Below are 20,000 nucleotides of genomic sequence, written 5' to 3'. Positions count from 1 at the left end.
TAGAAGAGAGCGTTAAAGTCGGGGATGGAAGAGGATGAAAATGGGAAGTTTACTTATAGAGAGAAGTGAGAAATGCCCTGTGTGCACACACCGGTGTCTGACCATAGAATACATTTAAATAATGCCTCTAGAAAAGAGCTATGCATGTGTGCCTCAGTGGCCTAATGGATAAGGCACTGGCCTCCTAAAACAGGGATTGTGGGTTCGAGTCCCATCTGAGGTGATAACAAAAATCCTGCCTCTTACTTTTCCAGAAAATTAGGTAGATTTATTACATGCTTCCTCTCAGAAGTTTATGAGGGATTAGGTACTTTGAAACTGTCCCGTTTTACTTGTGTACACTTCACAGTCATGTTAGTGTTCTGAAACTGCAAAGTATATTTTTAAATGCCTATTTTTGTGAGATGCATTTTCGACCGGCCAGAACATATTCCTTTGGAAAAAATGATTTGAATTGGATTGGTGTGAATCTTGTTTCTAGAGGTGGTGACAGGCTTTCAGCTACTTGAATAGGTCAAGCCAGGATACATAAAATGTATACAACCTATGTGAGTGTGAAAAATTAGCATATGCAGGAAGGAGCAATTTGTCCTACTTTCAAAACAGTTTCACTCCACGTCTGGAAACTTCCAGAGCTATGTAGAGAATACAAATGAGCTTTAAACTCATGAGGAAAGAGGTTTGTATGGAAAAAGGAAAACAAAAGCATATCGTACTCATAAAATTCTCAATATATAGATTCCAAAAAAGTGCTTCCAGCGAAAAGAGCTGAAAGAACACTATGGGATGTAAACCTGAATACCTTTCAATAATATGTTCTCCATCCATGCATACCACCTACATGATAAAAATCATCTCAGGTGGACGGATGACCGCGTGGCCTAATGGGTAAGGCGTCTGACTTCGGATCAGAAGATTGAGGGTTCGAGTCCCTTCGTGGTCGTTTTTGGCCAATGGTCACACAATCTGCTTTACATTCAGAGTGGAAAAAGTATTTTCCAATACTCTTGTAGTCCTCACTTTCTCATTACTAATCATTAATAAAGTGGAGTACATACTGTAAACTCATTCAGGTTGCATCTGCAGTCTAACTACTTGTGCATTTTAGTGGCATTAAAAAGTGCTTCTATGCCGACGCACTGAATATGTAATAGGTTTGCAGAATTTTGACGTGACAGAATGGGTTTTTAGCTTAAGTGTGTGTAGAAGAACTGCGCAGTGTGTGCCTATGTGTGCATAGAGTGCTACATGTGTAAAATCTGTATGATTTGGGCAGTTAAAGTGCTGATTTTGCCTCCGAGTAAGAAAAGTACTACACAAAATGTATAAAGGATCGGCACATTGGCTGCCTTTGCTGATGCCCCCGTTGCCTAATTTGTAGTGCAATGGTTAAGTTGCAGAGTGTGGTTGAACTTGGTTAGGAGACTTAGTGCCTCTTTCCGTGTCCTACTGATGATAAGGATGGCTTGATACCATTTTCTAAGCCCAGTATATTGAGAAAAGAAGTAAGTGAAGAAGAAGTGTGGAGTCGAAAGTGGTTCTCCAATTTCTCTCCACTTGCTAAAATTGCAAAGTCTCCATTATAGCATAGAAGAGAGCGTTAAAGTCGGGGATGGAAGAGGATGAAAATGGGAAGTTTACTTATAGAGAGAAGTGAGAAATGCCCTGTGTGCACACACCGGTGTCTGACCATAGAATACATTTAAATAATGCCTCTAGAAAAGAGCTATGCATGTGTGCCTCAGTGGCCTAATGGATAAGGCACTGGCCTCCTAAGCCAGGGATTGTGGGTTCAAGTCCCATCTGAGGTGATAACAAAAATCCTCTCTCTTTCTTTTCCAGAAAATTAGGTAGATTTATTACATGCTTCCTCTCAGAAGTTTATGAGGGATTAGGTACTTTGAAACGGTCCCATTTTACTTGTGTACACTTCACAGTCATGTTAGTGTTCTGAAACTGCAAAGTGGATTCTTAAATGCCTATTTTTGTGAGATGCATTTTCGACCGGCCAGAACATATTCCTTTGGAAAAAATGATATGAATTGGATTGGTGTGAATATTGTTTCTAGAGGTGGTGACAGGCTTTCAGCTACTTGAATAGGTCAAGCCAGGATTCATAAAACTTATACAACCTATGTGAGTGTGAAACATTAGCATATGCAGGAAGGAGCAATTTGTACTACTTTCAAAACAGTTTCACTCCACGTCTGGAAACGTCCAGAGCTATGTAGAGCATACAAATGAGCTTTAAACTCATGTGGAAAGAGGTTTGTATGGAAAAAGGAAAACAAAAGCATGTCGTACTCATAAAATTCTCAATATATAGATTCCAAAAAAGTGCTTCCAGCGAAAAGAGCTGAAAGAACACTATGGGATGTAAACCTGAATACCTTTCAATAATATGTTCTCCATCCATGCATACCACCTACATGATAAAAATCATCTCAGGTGGACGGATGACCGCGTGGCCTAATGGATAAGGCGTCTGACTTCGGATCAGAAAATTGAGGGTTCGAGCCCCTTTGTGGTCGTTTTTGGCCAATGGTCACACAATCTGCTTTACATTCAGAGTGGAAAAAGTCTTTTCCAATACTCTTGTAGTCCTCACTTTCTCAGTACTAATCATTAATAAAGTGGAGTACATACTGTAAACTCATTCAGGTTGCATCTTCAGTCTAACTACTTGTGCATTTTAGTGGCATTAAAAAGTGCTTCTATGCCGACGCACTGAATATGTAATAGGTTTGCAGAATTTTGACGTGACAGAATGGGTTTTTAGCTTAAGTGTGTGTAGAAGAACTGCAAGGTGTGTGCCTATGTGTGCATAGAGTGGTACATGTGTAAAATATGTATGATTTGGGCAGTTAAAGTGCTGATTTTGCCTCCGAGTAAGAAAAGTACTACACAAAATGTATAAAGGATCGGCACATTGGCTGCCTTTGCAGATGCCCCCGTTGCCTACTTTGTAGTGCAATGGTTAAGTTGCAGAGTGTGGTTGAACTTGGTTAGGAGACTGTAATAATGAAGGATGTCTCGTAGACAGGCCGCTTAGAACAGGTTGTAGGTTTATTTAACAGGTAACAAAGTTCATATAAAGATCATCTGTAAGGGCTCAGATCTCCAGTGGAGCCCCACCAGGAGCAGCCTCCCTGCTGCTCAGCCCCATCTCTCCCAACTGCCAACTCCTCCAGTCCCTCACACCCAACATTCCAAATGACCTCACTCATGGCTGAGCAGCAAGGAACAGGACAGCAATGAGGAAGATGTACAAACAACAACAATAGATTATAGCACATCTTCCTTCCTTAGAAAAACTAAGCAAAAGATATAAATGCATTGAATCAAGATAGCACAAAATACCTTTGCCTAAATAAAGTAGAAATAAAAAGAAAGTACATTATGCAAATAATTATACATCAAATCAGCAAATAGTCGCAAGAAAATAACTATAACAAAAGAATAATGAACCCCATCCCCCTCCCTAGGAAAACCAATTAGATGGGTACACACTACCAAAAAAAAAAACACCTCCGTAAGACACTTAGAACATAGAAATAGGGAAACACACCTCCCTATGAAACTCCAATACTGTAATAGGGGAAAACACCTCCCTATAGGGGAAAACACCTCCCTTAGACACATAGAACATTGAAATAGGGAAACGCACCTCCCTATGAAACTCCAATACTGTAATAGGGGAAAACACCTCCCTATAGGGGAAAACACCTCCCTTAGACACATAGAACATTGAAATAGGGAAACGCACCTCCCTATGAAACTCCAAAAACTGTAATAGGGGAAAACACCTCCCTATAGGGGAAAACACCTCCCTTAGACACATAGAACATTGAAATAGGGAAACGCACCTCCCTATGAAACTCCAAATTCTGTAATAGGGGAAAACACCTCCCTATAGGGGAAAACACCTCCCTTAGACTGAGAAATAGGGGAACAACCCCCTATGATCCAAAACCGGGCAATTAGCCCCCAAAACACCTCAAAATTGCAAAGCTCGCACAAACTATGGGTAATCCAAAACCCAAAACCATTTAGGGTATCCTTTGACCCTAACAAACACAGGGTAACCTTAAACCCCAAACACACCCAAAATCTCTTATGGGTAAGTATAACTAGCAAACCAGGGTATCCCTAAACCCTAAAACACTCTCGCAGTAAACTATGAGTAACCAAAACCCAAGACAAAATTTAGGGTATCCCTTAACCCTAAAACACACTCGCAATATACTATGGATATTTATAACCCATGACCAACCCCCACGTCCTAGGGAAACAAAACCCTCAACGCAAATATCACAACAAAACACAGCTTCATAGGCATGGGAAGCAATCACAGCAATAAAAAAACGACATGCAATAATAAATTATTATTAGAGTGACCAGTGAGCGACTTCTCACCCGAGGGCCACCTCAGTCCCACGATGCCTCAGAAAAACAGATGCTTGCTACAATTAAAAGTCCACCACTTGACAAGCAAAGACGAAAAGAAAACTTCAATGTGTCTGCGTTTGCTCGACAAAACCTTGAAACCAGTTCCTCCAATGTCTTTTCATTATTGCGGCACAATTATACAGCGTTGTCCCCCAACTCCATCTAGTTTTGTTCACTCTTTATTCCGGCAGACACACAAAAAAAAACGTGGTTGGCAAAACGTGAAAGACGTGGTTGGAAGCGCGAGTGAAATGCATGCTTGCAACTAGATCCTAAAATGGAGGCACGCTGATTGACGAAGGCCCCGGATGGCTCCCAGCGCATGAAAGCTCTGAAAGTGTCTCCACACAGTACAGTGGTTACCAGGGCAACGTCCGGCGAGCTTCCACGTTGAACTACGTAACGCCGTAGGATGACAACAACGGTGAGGTTGCTAAGGAAACATCCGCATTGTCCATACGCGTCCCGCTACGACGCGCATCAAAAAGAAACTTGCAGGAAGGCTCAGCGCGTGGAAACCCACATTCAAAGAGAACCACGCGCTTCCCACAGAATGCCGGTAAGCGTTCAAACCTCATGCAGAGACTGGCAACAAATACAATCGTTACCGCCGCCATCTTAAATCGTTAATGTACTCCCAAAACTGCACCGCACCAATGCTCCATGCGAGCACAAAGTTCAAGCAAACACTCCTTGGGGCTCGATTTATGCCCCCGACAAAAGAGTGTCAGTAGCTAAGCTCGCATTACAGTTAGTCTGTCTCTCCACGCTTGATAGAGATCGCACCCAACATCACAACAGTCCTCTTTGGTGCGCAAAAGATCCTCCAAGGATACAAAAACACACGCTGCTAGTGTAAAATCCCCACAGCTTCTTTCTACAGGGCAAATTCGAAAAAAAACCCAGAACAGGAGCAGGCTTTAACATCAGAAATCGGCAGAGCTGACCGTTTCAGATAGTCAGAAATGTCCTTTGGGGAAACACTCACCCAAGTCCATCATCTGGCACGTCCATCACTAGTACTGCCAATCTCAGAAAGGACAGCAGGACCTAATAAACATTACCAAGGCAACATGTAGGTTCTGTTTCATTCGAAGAGAACTAGAGATTCAACAGAAACTGGCACTTACATATTAGGGCGACCGATGGAGTGGTCACTGGTGGGGCTCTTGAGTGCCAGCTTCCTGAAAATATGCAATTTCACTTGAAGTTACTTGAAGTCCTTTTACTTGAATTACTCTTGGAGTTCCTTTCTCTTTAAAATCCTTTAAGCTTCATAAAGCATAATCCAGCACACGCGTTAGTTCCTCCAAATCGTCGCCAGTGTAATAATGAAAGATGTCTCGTAGACAGGTTACGTAGAACAAGTTATAGGTTTATTGGTTAGCCATAAAGTCCATGTAGATCTCATGTAAGGCCTCAGCTAGGCCCCAGTAAAGCCCCTGTAAAACCCCACCAGGAGCAGCCTCCCTGCTGCTCAGCCCCATCTCTCCAACTGCCAACTCCTCCAGTCCCCCACACTCAACATTCCAAGTGACATCACTCATGGCTGAGCAGCAAGGAACAGGACAGCAATGAGGAAGATGTACAACAACAACAATAGATTATAGCAGAGACTTAGTGCCTCTTTCCGTGTCCTACTGATGATAAGGATGGCTTGATACCATTTTCTAAGCCCAGTATATTGAGAAAAGAAGTAAGTGAAGAAGAAGTGTGGAGTCGAAAGTGGTTCTCCAATTTCTCTCCACTTGCTAAAATTGCAAAGTCTCCATTATAGCATAGAAGAGAGCGTTAAAGTCGGGGATGGAAGAGGATGAAAATGGGAAGTTTACTTATAGAGAGAAGTGAGAAATGCCCTGTGTGCACACACCGGTGTCTGACCATAGAATACATTTAAATAATGCCTCTAGAAAAGAGATATGCATGTGTGCCTCAGTGGCCTAAAGGATAAGGCACTGGCCTCCTAAACCAGGGATTATGGGTTCGAGTCCCATCTGAGGTGATAACAAAAATCCTGCCTCTTTCTTTTCCAGAAAATTAGGTAGATTTATTACATGCTTCCTCTCAGAAGTTTATGAGGGATTAGGTACTTTGAAACGGTCCCATTTTACTTGTGTACACTTCACAGTCATGTTAGTGTTCTGAAACTGCAAAGTAGATTTTTAAATGCCTATTTTTGTGAGATGCATTTTCGACCGGCCAGAACATATTCCTTTGGAAAAAATTATATGAATTGGATTGGTGTGAATCTTGTTTCTAGAGGTGGTGACAGGCTTTCAGCTACTTGAATAGGTCAAGCCAGGATTCATAAAACTTATACAACCTATGTGAGTGTGAAAAATTAGCATATGCAGGAAGGAGCAATTTGTCCTACTTTCAAAACAGTTTCACTCCACGTCTGGAAACTTCCAGAGCTATGTAGAGCATACAAATGAGCTTTAAACTCATGAGGAAAGAGGTTTGTATGGAAAAAGGAAAACAAAAGCATATCGTACTCATAAAATTCTCAATATATAGATTCCAAAAAAGTGCTTCCAGCGAAAAGAGCTGAAAGAACACTATGGGATGTAAACCTGAATACCTTTCAATAATATGTTCTCCATCCATGCATACCACCTACATGATAAAAATCATATCAGGTGGACGGATGACCGCGTGGCCTAATGGATAAGGCGTCTGACTTCGGATCAGAAGATTGAGAGTTCGAGTCCCTTTGTGGTCGTTTTTGGCCAATGGTCACACAATCTGCTTTACATTCAGAGTGGAAAAAGTATTTTCCAATACTCTTGTAGTCCTCACTTTCTCATTACTAATCATTAATAAAGTGGAGTACATACTGTAAACTCATTCAGGTTGCATCTTCAGTCTAACTACTTGTGCATTTTAGTGGCATTAAAAAGTGCTTCTATGCCGACGCACTGAATATGTAATAGGTTTGCAGAATTTTGACGTGACAGAATGGGTTTTTAGCTTAAGTGTGTGTAGAAGAACTGCAAGGTGTGTGCCTATGTGTGCATAGAGTGCTACATTGGTAAAATCTGTATGATTTGGGCAGTTAAAGTGCTGATTTTGCCTCCGAGTAAGAAAAGTACTACACAAAATGTATAAAGGATCGGCACATTGGCTGCCTTTGCTGATGCCCCCGTTGCCTAATTTGTAGTGCAATGGTTAAGTTGCAGAGTGTGGTTGAACTTGGTTAGGAGACTTAGTGCCTCTTTCCGTGTCCTACTGATGATAAGGATGGCTTGATACCATTTTCTAAGCCCAGTATATTGAGAAAAGAAGTAAGTGAAGAAGAAGTGTGGAGTCGAAAGTGGTTCTCCAATTTCTCTCCACTTGCAAAAATTGCAAAGTCTCCATTATAGCATAGAAGAGAGCGTTAAAGTCGGGGATGGAAGAGGATGAAAATGGGAAGTTTACTTATAGAGAGAAGTGAGAAATGCCCTGTGTGCACACACCAGTGTCTGACCATAGAATACATTTAAATAATGCCTCTAGAAAAGAGCTATGCATGTGTACCTCAGTGGCCTAATGGATAAGGCACTGGCCTCCTAAACCAGGGATTGTGGGTTCAAGTCCCATCTGAGGTGATAACAAAAATCCTCCCTCTTTCTTTTCCAGAAAATTAGGTAGATTTATTACATGCTTCCTCTCAGAAGTTTATGAGGGATTAGGTACTTTGAAACGGTCCCATTTTACTTGTGTACACTTCACAGTCATGTTAGTGTTCTGAAACTGCAAAGTAGATTCTTAAATGCCTATTTTTGTGAGATGCATTTTCGACCGGCCAGAACATATTCCTTTGGAAAAAATGATATGAATTGGATTGGTGTGAATCTTGTTTCTAGAGGTGGTGACAGGCTTTCAGCTACTTGAATAGGTCAAGCCAGGATTCATAAAACTTATACAACCTATGTGAGTGTGAAAAATTAGCATATGCAGGAAGGAGCAATTTGTACTACTTTCAAAACAGTTTCACTCCACGTCTGGAAACGTCCAGAGCTATGTAGAGCATACAAATGAGCTTTAAACTCATGAGGAAAGAGGTTTGTATGGAAAAAGGAAAACAAAAGCATATCGTACTCATAAAATTCTCAATATATAGATTCCAAAAAAGTGCTTCCAGCGAAAAGAGCTGAAAGAACACTATGGGATGTAAACCTGAATACCTTTCAATAATATGTTCTCCATCCATGCATACCACCTACATGATAAAAATCATCTCAGGTGGACGGATGACCGCGTGGCCTAATGGATAAGGTGTCTGACTTCGGATCAGAAGATTGAGGGTTCGAGTCCCTTCGTGGTCGTTTTTGGCCAATGGTCACACAATCTGCTTTACATTCAGAGTGGAAAAAGTCTTTTCCAATACTCTTGTAGTCCTCACTTTCTCAGTACTAATCATTAATAAAGTGGAGTACATACTGTAAACTCATTCAGGTTGCATCTTCAGTCTAACTACTTGTGCATTTTAGTGGCATTAAAAAGTGCTTCTATGCCGACGCACTGAATATGTAATAGGTTTGCAGAATTTTGACGTGACAGAATGGGTTTTTAGCTTAAGTGTGTGTAGAAGAACTGCAAGGTGTGTGCCTATGTGTGCATAGAGTGCTACATTGGTAAAATCTGTATGATTTGGGCAGTTAAAGTGCTGATTTTGCCTCCGAGTAAGAAAAGTACTACACAAAATTTATAAAGGATCGGCACATTGGCTGCCTTTGCTGATGCCCCCGTTGCCTAATTTGTAGTGCAATGGTTAAGTTGCAGAGTGTGGTTGAACTTGGTTAGGAGACTTAGTGCCTCTTTCCGTGTCCTACTGATGATAAGGATGGCTTGATACCATTTTCTAAGCCCAGTATATTGAGAAAAGAAGTAAGTGAAGAAGAAGTGTGGAGTCGAAAGTGGTTCTCCAATTTCTCTCCACTTGCTAAAATTGCAAAGTCTCCATTATAGCATAGAAGAGAGCGTTAAAGTCGGGGATGGAAGAGGATGAAAATGGGAAGTTTACTTATAGAGAGAAGTGAGAAAGGCCCTGTGTGCACACACCGGTGTCTGACCATAGAATACATTTAAATAATGCCTCTAGAAAAGAGCTATGCATGTGTGCCTCAGTGGCCTAATGGATAAGGCACTGGCCTCCTAAGCCAGGGATTGTGGGTTTGAGTCCCATCTGAGGTGATAACAAAAATCCTGCCTCTTTCTTTTCCAGAAAATTAGGTAGATTTATTACATGCTTCCTCTCAGAAGTTTATGAGGGATTAGGTACTTTGAAACTGTCCCGTTTTACTTGTGTACACTTCACAGTCATGTTAGGGTTCTGAAACTGCAAAGTATATTTTTAAATGCCTATTTTTGTGAGATGCATTTTCGACCGGCCAGAACATATTCCTTTGGAAAAAATGATTTGAATTGGATTGGTGTGAATCTTGTTTCTAGAGGTGGTGACAGGCCTTCAGCTACTTGAATAGGTCAAGCCAGGATACATAAAATGTATACAACCTATGTGAGTGTGAAAAATTAGCATATGCAGGAAGGAGCAATTTGTCCTACTTTCAAAACAGTTTCACTCCACGTCTGGAAACTTCCAGAGCTATGTAGAGAATACAAATGAGCTTTAAACTCATGAGGAAAGAGGTTTGTATGGAAAAAGGAAAACAAAAGCATATCGTACTCATAAAATACTCAATATATAGATTCCAAAAAAGTGCTTCCATCGAAAAGAGCTGAAAGAACACTATGGGATGTAAACCTGAATACCTTTCAATAATATGTTCTCCATCCATGCATACCACCTACATGATAAAAATCAACTCAGGTGGACGGATGACCGCGTGGCCTAATGGATAAGGCGTCTGACTTCGGATCGGAAGATTGAGGGTTCGAGTCCCGTCGTGGTCGTTTTTGGCCAATGGTCACACAATCTGCTTTACATTCAGAGTGGAAAAAGTCTTTTCCAATACTCTTGTAGTCCTCACTTTCTCATTACTAATCATTAATAAAGTGGAGTACATACTGTAAACTCATTCAGGTTGCATCTTCAGTCTAACTACTTGTGCATTTTAGTGGCATTAAAAAGTGCTTCTATGCCGACGCACTGAATATGTAATAGGTTTGCAGAATTTTGACGTGACAGAATGGGTTTTTAGCTTAAGTGTGTGTAGAAGAACTGCAAGGTGTGTGCCTATGTGTGCATAGAGTGCTACATGTGTAAAATCTGTATGATTTGGGCAGTTAAAGTGCTGATTTTGCCTCCGAGTAAGAAAAGTACTACACAAAATGTATAAAGGATCGGCACATTGGCTGCCTTTGCTGATGCCCCCGTTGCCTAATTTGTAGTGCAATGGTTAAGTTGCAGAGTGTGGTTGAACTTGGTTAGGAGACTTAGTGCCTCTTTCCGTGTCCTACTGATGATAAGGATGGCTTGATACCATTTTCTAAGCCCAGTATATTGAGAAAAGAAGTAAGTGAAGAAGAAGTGTGGAGTCGAAAGTGGTTCTCCAATTTCTCTCCACTTGCTAAAATTGCAAAGTCTCCATTATAGCATGGAAGAGAGCGTTAAAGTCGGGGATGGAAGAGGATGAAAATGGGAAGTTTACTTATAGAGAGAACTGAGAAATGCCCTGTGTGCACACACCGGTGTCTGACCATAGAATACATTTAAATAATGCCTCTAGAAAAGTGCTATGCATGTGTGTCTCAGTGGCCTAATGGATAAGCCACTGGCTTCCTAAGCCAGGGATTGTGGGTTTGAGTCCCATCTGAGGTGATAACAAAAATTCTCCCTCTATCTTTTCCAGAATATTAGGTAGATTTATTACATGCTTCCTCTCAGAAGTTTATGAGGGATTAGGTACTTTGAAACGGTCCCATTTTACTTGAGTACACTTCACAGTCATGTTAGGGTTCTAAAACTGCAAAGTATATTTTTAAATGCCTATTTTTGTGAGATGCATTTTCGACCGGCCAGAACATATTCCTTTGGAAAAAATGATTTGAATTGGATTGGTGTGAATCTTGTTTCTAGAGGTGGTGACAGGCTTTCAGCTACTTGAATAGGTCAAGCCAGGATACATAAAACGTATACAACCTATGTGAGTGTGAAAAATTAGCATATGCAGGAAGGAGCAATTTGTCCTACTTTCAAAACAGTTTCACTCCACGTCTGGAAACGTCCAGAGCTATGTAGAGAATACAAATGAGCTTTAAACTCATGTGGAAACAGGTTTGTATGGAAAAAGGAAAATAAAAGCATATCGTACTTATAAAATTCTCAATATATAGATTCCAAAAAAGTGCTTCCAGCGAAAAGAGCTGAAAGAACACTATGGGATGTAAACCTGAATACCTTTCAATAATATGTTCTCCATCCATGCATACCACCTACATGATAAAAATCATCTCAGGTGGACGGATGACCGCGTGGCCTAATGGATAAGGCGTCTGACTTCGGATCAGAAGATTGAGGGTTCGAGTCCCTTCGTGGTCGTTTTTGGCCAATGGTCACACAATCTGCTTTACATTCAGAGTGGAAAAAGTATTTTCCAATACTCTTGTAGTCCTCACTTTCTCAGTACTAATCATTAATAAAGTGGAGTACATACTGTAAACTCATTCAGGTTGCATCTTCAGTCTAACTACTTGTGCATTTTAGTGGCATAAAAAAGTGCTTCTATGCCGACGCACTGAATATGTAATAGGTTTGCAGAATTTTGACGTGACAGAATGGGTTTTTAGCTTAAGTGTGTGTAGAAGAACTGCAAGGTGTGTGCCTATGTGTGCATAGAGTGGTACATGTGTAAAATCTGTATGATTTGGGCAGTTAAAGTGCTGATTTTGCCTCCGAGTAAGAAAAGTACTACACAAAATGTATAAAGGATCGGCACATTGGCTGCCTTTGCTGATGCCCCCGTTGCCTAATTTGTAGTGCAATGGTTAAGTTGCAGAGTGTGGTTGAACTTGGTTAGGAGACTTAGTGCCTCTTTCCGTGTCCTACTGATGATAAGGATGGCTTGATACCATTTTCTAAGCCCAGTATATTGAGAAAAGAAGTAAGTGAAGAAGAAGTGTGGAGTCGAAAGTGGTTCTCCAATTTCTCTCCACTTGCTAAAATTGCAAAGTCTCCATTATAGCATAGAAGAGAGCGTTAAAGTCAGGGATGGAAGAGGATGAAAATGGGAAGTTTACTTATAGAGAGAAGTGAGAAATGCCCTGTGTGCACACACCGGTGTCTGACCATAGAATACATTTAAATAATGCCTCTAGAAAAGAGCTATGCATGTGTGCCTCAGTGGCCTAATGGATAAGGCACTGGCCTCCTAAGCCAGTGATTGTGGGTTTAAGTCCCATCTGAGGTGATAACAAAAATCCTCCCTCTTTCTTTTCCAGAAAATTAGGTAGATTTATTACATGCTTCCTCTCAGAAGTTTATGAGGGATTAGGTACTTTGAAACGGTCCCATTTTACTTGTGTACACTTCACAGTCATGTTAGTGTTCTGAAACTGCAAAGTAGATTCTTAAATGCCTATTTTTGTGAGATGCATTTTCGACCGGCCAGAACACATTCCTTTGGAAAAAATGATTTGAATTGGATTGGTGTGAATCTTGTTTCTAGAGGTGGTGACAGGCTTTCAGCTACTTGAATAGGTCAAGCCAGGATTCATAAAACTTATACAACCTATGTGAGTGTGAAAAATTAGCATATGCAGGAAGGAGCAATTTGTACTACTTTCAAAACAGTTTCACACCACGTCTGGAAACGTCCAGAGCTATGTAGAGCATACAAATGAGCTTTAAACTCATGAGCAAAGAGGTTTGTATGGAAAAAGGAAAACAAAAGCATATCGTACTCATAAAATTCTCAATATATAGATTCCAAAAAAGTGCTTCCAGCGAAAAGAGCTGAAAGAACACTATGGGATGTAAACATGAATACCTTTCAATAATATGTTCTCAATCCATGCATACCACCTACATGATAAAAATCATCTCAGGTGGACGGATGACCGCGTGGCCTAATGGATAAGGCGTCTGACTTCGGATCAGAAGATTGAGGGTTCGAGTCCCTTCGTGGTTGTTTTTGGCCAATGGTCACACAATCTGCTTTACATTCAGAGTGGAAAAAGTCTTTTCCAATACTCTTGTAGTCCTCACTTTCTCAGTACTAATCATTAATAAAGTGGAGTACATACTGTAAACTCATTCAGGTTGCATCTTCAGTCTAACTACTTGTGCATTTTAGTGGCATTAAAAAGTGCTTCTATGCCGACGCACTGAATATGTAATAGGTTTGCAGAATTTTGACGTGACAGAATGGGTTTTTAGCTTAAATGTGTGTAGAAGAACTGCAAGGTGTGTGCCTATGTGTGCATAGAGTGGTACATGTGTAAAATCTGTATGATTTGGGCAGTTAAAGTGCTGATTTTGCCTCCGAGTAAGAAAAGTACTACATAAAATGTATAAAGGATCGGCACACTGGCTGCCTTTGCTGATGCCCCCGTTGCCTAATTTGTAGTGCAATGGTTAAGTTGCAGAGTGTGGTTGAACTTGGTTAGGAGACTTAGTGCCTCTTTCCGTGTCCTACTGATGATAAGGATGGCTTGATACCATTTTCTAAGCCCAGTATATTGAGAAAAGAAGTAAGTGAAGAAGAAGTGTGGAGTCGAAAGTGGTTCTCCAATTTCTCTCCACTTGCTAAAATTGCAAAGTCTCCATTATAGCATAGAAGAGAGCATTAAAGTCGGGGATGGAAGAGGATGAAAATGGGAAGTTTACTTATAGAGAGAAGTGAGAAATGCCCTGTGTGCACACACCGGTGTCTGACCATAGAATACATTTAAATAATGTCTCTAGAAAAAAGCTATGCATTTGTGCCTCAGTGGCCTAATGGATAAGGCACTGGCCTCCTAAACCAGGGATTGTGGGTTCGAGTCCCATCTGAGGTGATAACAAAAATCCTTCCTCTTTCTTTTCCAGAAAATTAGGTAGATTTATTACATGCTTCCTCTCGGAAGTTTATGAGGGATTAGGTACTTTGAAACTGTCCCATTTTACTTGTGTACACTTCACAGTCATGTTAGTGTTCTGAAACTGCAAAGTAGATTTTTAAATGCCTATTTTTGTGAGATGCATTTTCGACCGGCCAGAACATATTCTTTTGGAAAAAATGATTTGAATTGGATTGGTGTGAATCTTGTTTCTAGAGGTGGTGACAGGCTTTCAGCTACTTGAATAGGTCAAGCCAGGATACATAAAACGTATACAACCTATGTGAGTGTGAAAAATTAGCATATGCAGGAAGGAGCAATTTGTCCTACTTTCAAAACAGTTTCACTCCACGTCTGGAAACGTCCAGAGCTATGTAGAGAATACAAATGAGCTTTAAACTCATGTGGAAACAGGTTTGTATGGAAAAAGGAAAACAAAAGCATATCGTACTTATAAAATTCTCAATATATAGATTCCAAAAAAGTGCTTCCAGCGAAAAGAGCTGAAAGAACACTATGGGATGTAAACCTGAATACCTTTCAATAATATGTTCTCCATCCATGCATACCACCTACATGATAAAAATCATCTCAGGTGGACGGATGACCGCGTGGCCTAATGGATAAGGCGTCTGACTTCGGATCAGAAGATTGAGGGTTCGAGTCCCTTCGTGGTCGTTTTTGGCCAATGGTCACACAATCTGCTTTACATTCAGAGTGGAAAAAGTATTTTCCAATACTCTTGTAGTCCTCACTTTCTCAGTACTAATCATTAATAAAGTGGAGTACATACTGTAAACTCATTCAGGTTGCATCTTCAGTCTAACTACTTGTGCATTTTAGTGGCATAAAAAAGTGCTTCTATGCCGACGCACTGAATATGTAATAGGTTTGCAGAATTTTGACGTGACAGAATGGGTTTTTAGCTTAAGTGTGTGTAGAAGAACTGCAAGGTGTGTGCCTATGTGTGCATAGAGTGGTACATGTGTAAAATCTGTATGATTTGGGCAGTTAAAGTGCTGATTTTGCCTCCGAGTAAGAAAAGTACTACACAAAATGTATAAAGGATCGGCACATTGGCTGCCTTTGCTGATGCCCCCGTTGCCTAATTTGTAGTGCAATGGTTAAGTTGCAGAGTGTGGTTGAACTTGGTTAGGAGACTTAGTGCCTCTTTCCGTGTCCTACTGATGATAAGGATGGCTTGATACCATTTTCTAAGCCCAGTATATTGAGAAAAGAAGTAAGTGAAGAAGAAGTGTGGAGTCGAAAGTGGTTCTCCAATTTCTCTCCACTTGCTAAAATTGCAAAGTCTCCATTATAGCATAGAAGAGAGCGTTAAAGTCAGGGATGGAAGAGGATGAAAATGGGAAGTTTACTTATAGAGAGAAGTGAGAAATGCCCTGTGTGCACACACCGGTGTCTGACCATAGAATACATTTAAATAATGCCTCTAGAAAATAGCTATGCATGTGTGCCTCAGTGGCCTAATGGATAAGGCACTGGCCTCCTAAGCCAGGGATTGTGGGTTTAAGTCCCATCTGAGGTGATAACAAAAATCCTCCCTCTTTCTTTTCCAGAAAATTAGGTAGATTTATTACATGCTTCCTCTCAGAAGTTTATGAGGGATTAGGTACTTTGAAACTGTCCCATTTTACTTGTGTACACTTCACAGTCATGTTAGTGTTCTGAAACTGCAAAGTAGATTCTTAAATGCCTATTTTTGTGAGATGCATTTTCGACCGGCCAGAACACATTCCTTTGGAAAAAATGATTTGAATTGGATTGGTGTGAATCTTGTTTCTAGAGGTGGTGACAGGCTTTCAGCTACTTGAATAGGTCAAGCCAGGATTCATAAAACTTATTCAACCTATGTGAGTGTGAAAAATTAGTATATGCAGGAAGGAGCAATTTGTACTACTTTCAAAACAGTTTCACACCACGTCTGGAAACGTCCAGAGCTATGTAGAGCATACAAATGAGCTTTAAACTCATGAGCAAAGAGGTTTGTATGGAAAAAGGAAAACAAAAGCATATCGTACTTATAAAATTCTCAATATATAGATTCCAAAAAAGTGCTTCCAGCGAAAAGAGCTGAAAGAACACTATGGGATGTAAACCTGAATACCTTTCAATAATATGTTCTCCATCCATGCATACCACCTACATGATAAAAATCATCTCAGGTGGACGGATGACCGCGTGGCCTAATGGATAAGGCGTCTGACTTCGGATCAGAAGATTGAGGGTTCGAGTCCCTTCGTGGTCGTTTTTGGCCAATGGTCTCACAATCTGCTTTACATTCAGAGTGGAAAAAGTATTTTCCAATACTCTTGTAGTCCTCACTTTCTCAGTACTAATCATTAATAAAGTGGAGTACATACTGTAAACTCATTCAGGTTGCATCTTCAGTCTAACTACTTGTGCATTTTAGTGGCATAAAAAAGTGCTTCTATGCCGACGCACTGAATATGTAATAGGTTTGCAGAATTTTGACGTGACAGAATGGGTTTTTAGCTTAAGTGTGTGTAGAAGAACTGCAAGGTGTGTGCCTATGTGTGCATAGAGTGGTACATGTGTAAAATCTGTATGATTTGGGCAGTTAAAGTGCTGATTTTGCCTCCGAGTAAGAAAAGTACTACACAAAATGTATAAAGGATCGGCACATTGGCTGCCTTTGCTGATGCCCCCGTTGCCTAATTTGTAGTGCAATGGTTAAGTTGCAGAGTGTGGTTGAACTTGGTTAGGAGACTTAGTGCCTCTTTCCGTGTCCTACTGATGATAAGGATGGCTTGATACCATTTTCTAAGCCCAGTATATTGAGAAAAGAAGTAAGTGAAGAAGAAGTGTGGAGTCGAAAGTGGTTCTCCAATTTCTCTCCACTTGCTAAAATTGCAAAGTCTCCATTATAGCATAGAAGAGAGCGTTAAAGTCAGGGATGGAAGAGGATGAAAATGGGAAGTTTACTTATAGAGAGAAGTGAGAAATGCCCTGTGTGCACACACCGGTGTCTGACCATAGAATACATTTAAATAATGCCTCTAGAAAAGAGCTATGCATGTGTGCCTCAGTGGCCTAATGGATAAGGCACTGGCCTCCTAAGCCAGGGATTGTGGGTTTAAGTCCCATCTGAGGTGATAACAAAAATCCTCCCTCTTTCTTTTCCAGAAAATTAGGTAGATTTATTACATGCTTCCTCTCAGAAGTTTATGAGGGATTAGGTACTTTGAAACTGTCCCATTTTACTTGTGTACACTTCACAGTCATGTTAGTGTTCTGAAACTGCAAAGTAGATTCTTAAATGCCTATTTTTGTGAGATGCATTTTCGACCGGCCAGAACACATTCCTTTGGAAAAAATGATTTGAATTGGATTGGTGTGAATCTTGTTTCTAGAGGTGGTGACAGGCTTTCAGCTACTTGAATAGGTCAAGCCAGGATTCATAAAACTTATACAACCTATGTGAGTGTGAAAAATTAGCATATGCAGGAAGGAGCAATTTGTACTACTTTCAAAACAGTTTCACACCACGTCTGGAAACGTCCAGAGCTATGTAGAGCATACAAATGAGCTTTAAACTCATGAGCAAAGAGGTTTGTATGGAAAAAGGAAAACAAAAGCATATCGTACTCATAAAATTCTCAATATATAGATTCCAAAAAAGTGCTTCCAGCGAAAAGAGCTGAAAGAACACTATGGGATGTAAACATGAATACCTTTCAATAATATGTTCTCAATCCATGCATACCACCTACATGATAAAAATCATCTCAGGTGGACGGATGACCGCGTGGCCTAATGGATAAGGCGTCTGACTTCGGATCAGAAGATTGAGGGTTCGAGTCCCTTCGTGGTTGTTTTTGGCCAATGGTCACACAATCTGCTTTACATTCAGAGTGGAAAAAGTCTTTTCCAATACTCTTGTAGTCCTCACTTTCTCAGTACTAATCATTAATAAAGTGGAGTACATACTGTAAACTCATTCAGGTTGCATCTTCAGTCTAACTACTTGTGCATTTTAGTGGCATTAAAAAGTGCTTCTATGCCGACGCACTGAATATGTAATAGGTTTGCAGAATTTTGACGTGACAGAATGGGTTTTTAGCTTAAATGTGTGTAGAAGAACTGCAAGGTGTGTGCCTATGTGTGCATAGAGTGGTACATGTGTAAAATCTGTATGATTTGGGCAGTTAAAGTGCTGATTTTGCCTCCGAGTAAGAAAAGTACTACATAAAATGTATAAAGGATCGGCACACTGGCTGCCTTTGCTGATGCCCCCGTTGCCTAATTTGTAGTGCAATGGTTAAGTTGCAGAGTGTGGTTGAACTTGGTTAGGAGACTTAGTGCCTCTTTCCGTGTCCTACTGATGATAAGGATGGCTTGATACCATTTTCTAAGCCCAGTATATTGAGAAAAGAAGTAAGTGAAGAAGAAGTGTGGAGTCGAAAGTGGTTCTCCAATTTCTCTCCACTTGCTAAAATTGCAAAGTCTCCATTATAGCATAGAAGAGAGCATTAAAGTCGGGGATGGAAGAGGATGAAAATGGGAAGTTTACTTATAGAGAGAAGTGAGAAATGCCCTGTGTGCACACACCGGTGTCTGACCATAGAATACATTTAAATAATGTCTCTAGAAAAGAGCTATGCATTTGTGCCTCAGTGGCCTAATGGATAAGGCACTGGCCTCCTAAACCAGGGATTGTGGGTTCGAGTCCCATCTGAGGTGATAACAAAAATCCTTCCTCTTTCTTTTCCAGAAAATTAGGTAGATTTATTACATGCTTCCTCTCGGAAGTTTATGAGGGATTAGGTACTTTGAAACTGTCCCATTTTACTTGTGTACACTTCACAGTCATGTTAGTGTTCTGAAACTGCAAAGTAGATTTTTAAATGCCTATTTTTGTGAGATGCATTTTCGACCGGCCAGAACATATTCTTTTGGAAAAAATGATTTGAATTGGATTGGTGTGAATCTTGTTTCTAGAGGTGGTGACAGGCTTTCAGCTACTTGAATAGGTCAAGCCAGGATTCATAAAACTTATACAACCTATGTGAGTGTGAAAAATTAGCATATGCAGGAAGGGGCAATTTGTACTACTTTCAAAACAGTTTCACTCCACGTCTGGAAACGTCCAGAGCTATGTAGAGCATACAAATGAGCTTTAAACTCATGAGGAAAGAGGTTTGTATGCAAAAAGGAAAACAAAAGCATATCGTACTCATAAAATTCTCAATATATAGATTCCAAAAAAGTGCTTCCAGCGAAAAGAGCTGAAAGAACACTATGGGATGTAAACCTGAATACCTTTCAATAATATGTGCTCCATCCATGCATACCACCTACATGATAAAAATCATCTCAGGTGAATGGATGACCGCGTGGCCTAATGGATAAGGCGTCTGACTTCGGATCAGAAGATTGAGGGTTCGAGTCCCTTCATGGTCGTTTTTGGCCAATGGTCACACAATCTGCTTTACATTCAGAGTGGAAAAATTATTTTCCAATACTCTTGTAGTCCTCACTTTCTCATTACTAATCATTAATAAAGTGGAGTACATACTGTAAACTCA

At 40.5% G+C, this 20,000-nt stretch overlaps 10 non-coding genes across 10 annotated transcripts; all 10 read left to right on the top strand.

The window, feature by feature from the left end:
- Nucleotides 1-870: 870 nt before the first annotated feature.
- On the top strand, nt 871-943 carry TRNAR-UCG (transfer RNA arginine (anticodon UCG)). The gene has a single exon. It is a non-coding gene; the product is annotated as a tRNA-Arg (tRNA).
- Nucleotides 944-1,738: 795 nt separating this feature from the next.
- Nucleotides 1,739-1,811, top strand: TRNAR-CCU (transfer RNA arginine (anticodon CCU)). Its single transcript has one exon. It is a non-coding gene; the product is annotated as a tRNA-Arg (tRNA).
- A 6,875-nt stretch (nt 1,812-8,686) lies between these two features.
- On the top strand, nt 8,687-8,759 carry TRNAR-UCG (transfer RNA arginine (anticodon UCG)). The gene has a single exon. It is a non-coding gene; the product is annotated as a tRNA-Arg (tRNA).
- A 795-nt stretch (nt 8,760-9,554) lies between these two features.
- Nucleotides 9,555-9,627, top strand: TRNAR-CCU (transfer RNA arginine (anticodon CCU)). Its single transcript has one exon. It is a non-coding gene; the product is annotated as a tRNA-Arg (tRNA).
- A 2,235-nt stretch (nt 9,628-11,862) lies between these two features.
- TRNAR-UCG (transfer RNA arginine (anticodon UCG)) lies at nt 11,863-11,935 on the top strand. The gene has a single exon. It is a non-coding gene; the product is annotated as a tRNA-Arg (tRNA).
- A 795-nt stretch (nt 11,936-12,730) lies between these two features.
- On the top strand, nt 12,731-12,803 carry TRNAR-CCU (transfer RNA arginine (anticodon CCU)). The gene has a single exon. It is a non-coding gene; the product is annotated as a tRNA-Arg (tRNA).
- Nucleotides 12,804-13,450: 647 nt separating this feature from the next.
- TRNAR-UCG (transfer RNA arginine (anticodon UCG)) lies at nt 13,451-13,523 on the top strand. The gene has a single exon. It is a non-coding gene; the product is annotated as a tRNA-Arg (tRNA).
- A 1,515-nt stretch (nt 13,524-15,038) lies between these two features.
- On the top strand, nt 15,039-15,111 carry TRNAR-UCG (transfer RNA arginine (anticodon UCG)). The gene has a single exon. It is a non-coding gene; the product is annotated as a tRNA-Arg (tRNA).
- Nucleotides 15,112-16,626: 1,515 nt separating this feature from the next.
- TRNAR-UCG (transfer RNA arginine (anticodon UCG)) lies at nt 16,627-16,699 on the top strand. Its single transcript has one exon. It is a non-coding gene; the product is annotated as a tRNA-Arg (tRNA).
- Nucleotides 16,700-18,214: 1,515 nt separating this feature from the next.
- Nucleotides 18,215-18,287, top strand: TRNAR-UCG (transfer RNA arginine (anticodon UCG)). Its single transcript has one exon. It is a non-coding gene; the product is annotated as a tRNA-Arg (tRNA).
- The last annotated feature ends 1,713 nt before the right edge of the window (nt 18,288-20,000 follow it).

Source organism: Triturus cristatus, chromosome 4_1 (assembly GCF_964204655.1).
Source record: "Triturus cristatus chromosome 4_1, aTriCri1.1, whole genome shotgun sequence".
In the NCBI taxonomy this organism is placed as follows: domain Eukaryota; kingdom Metazoa; phylum Chordata; class Amphibia; order Caudata; family Salamandridae; genus Triturus; species Triturus cristatus.
Note: the sequence above shows the minus strand (reverse complement) of the source record. Positions and strands in the feature narration are given on the sequence as shown.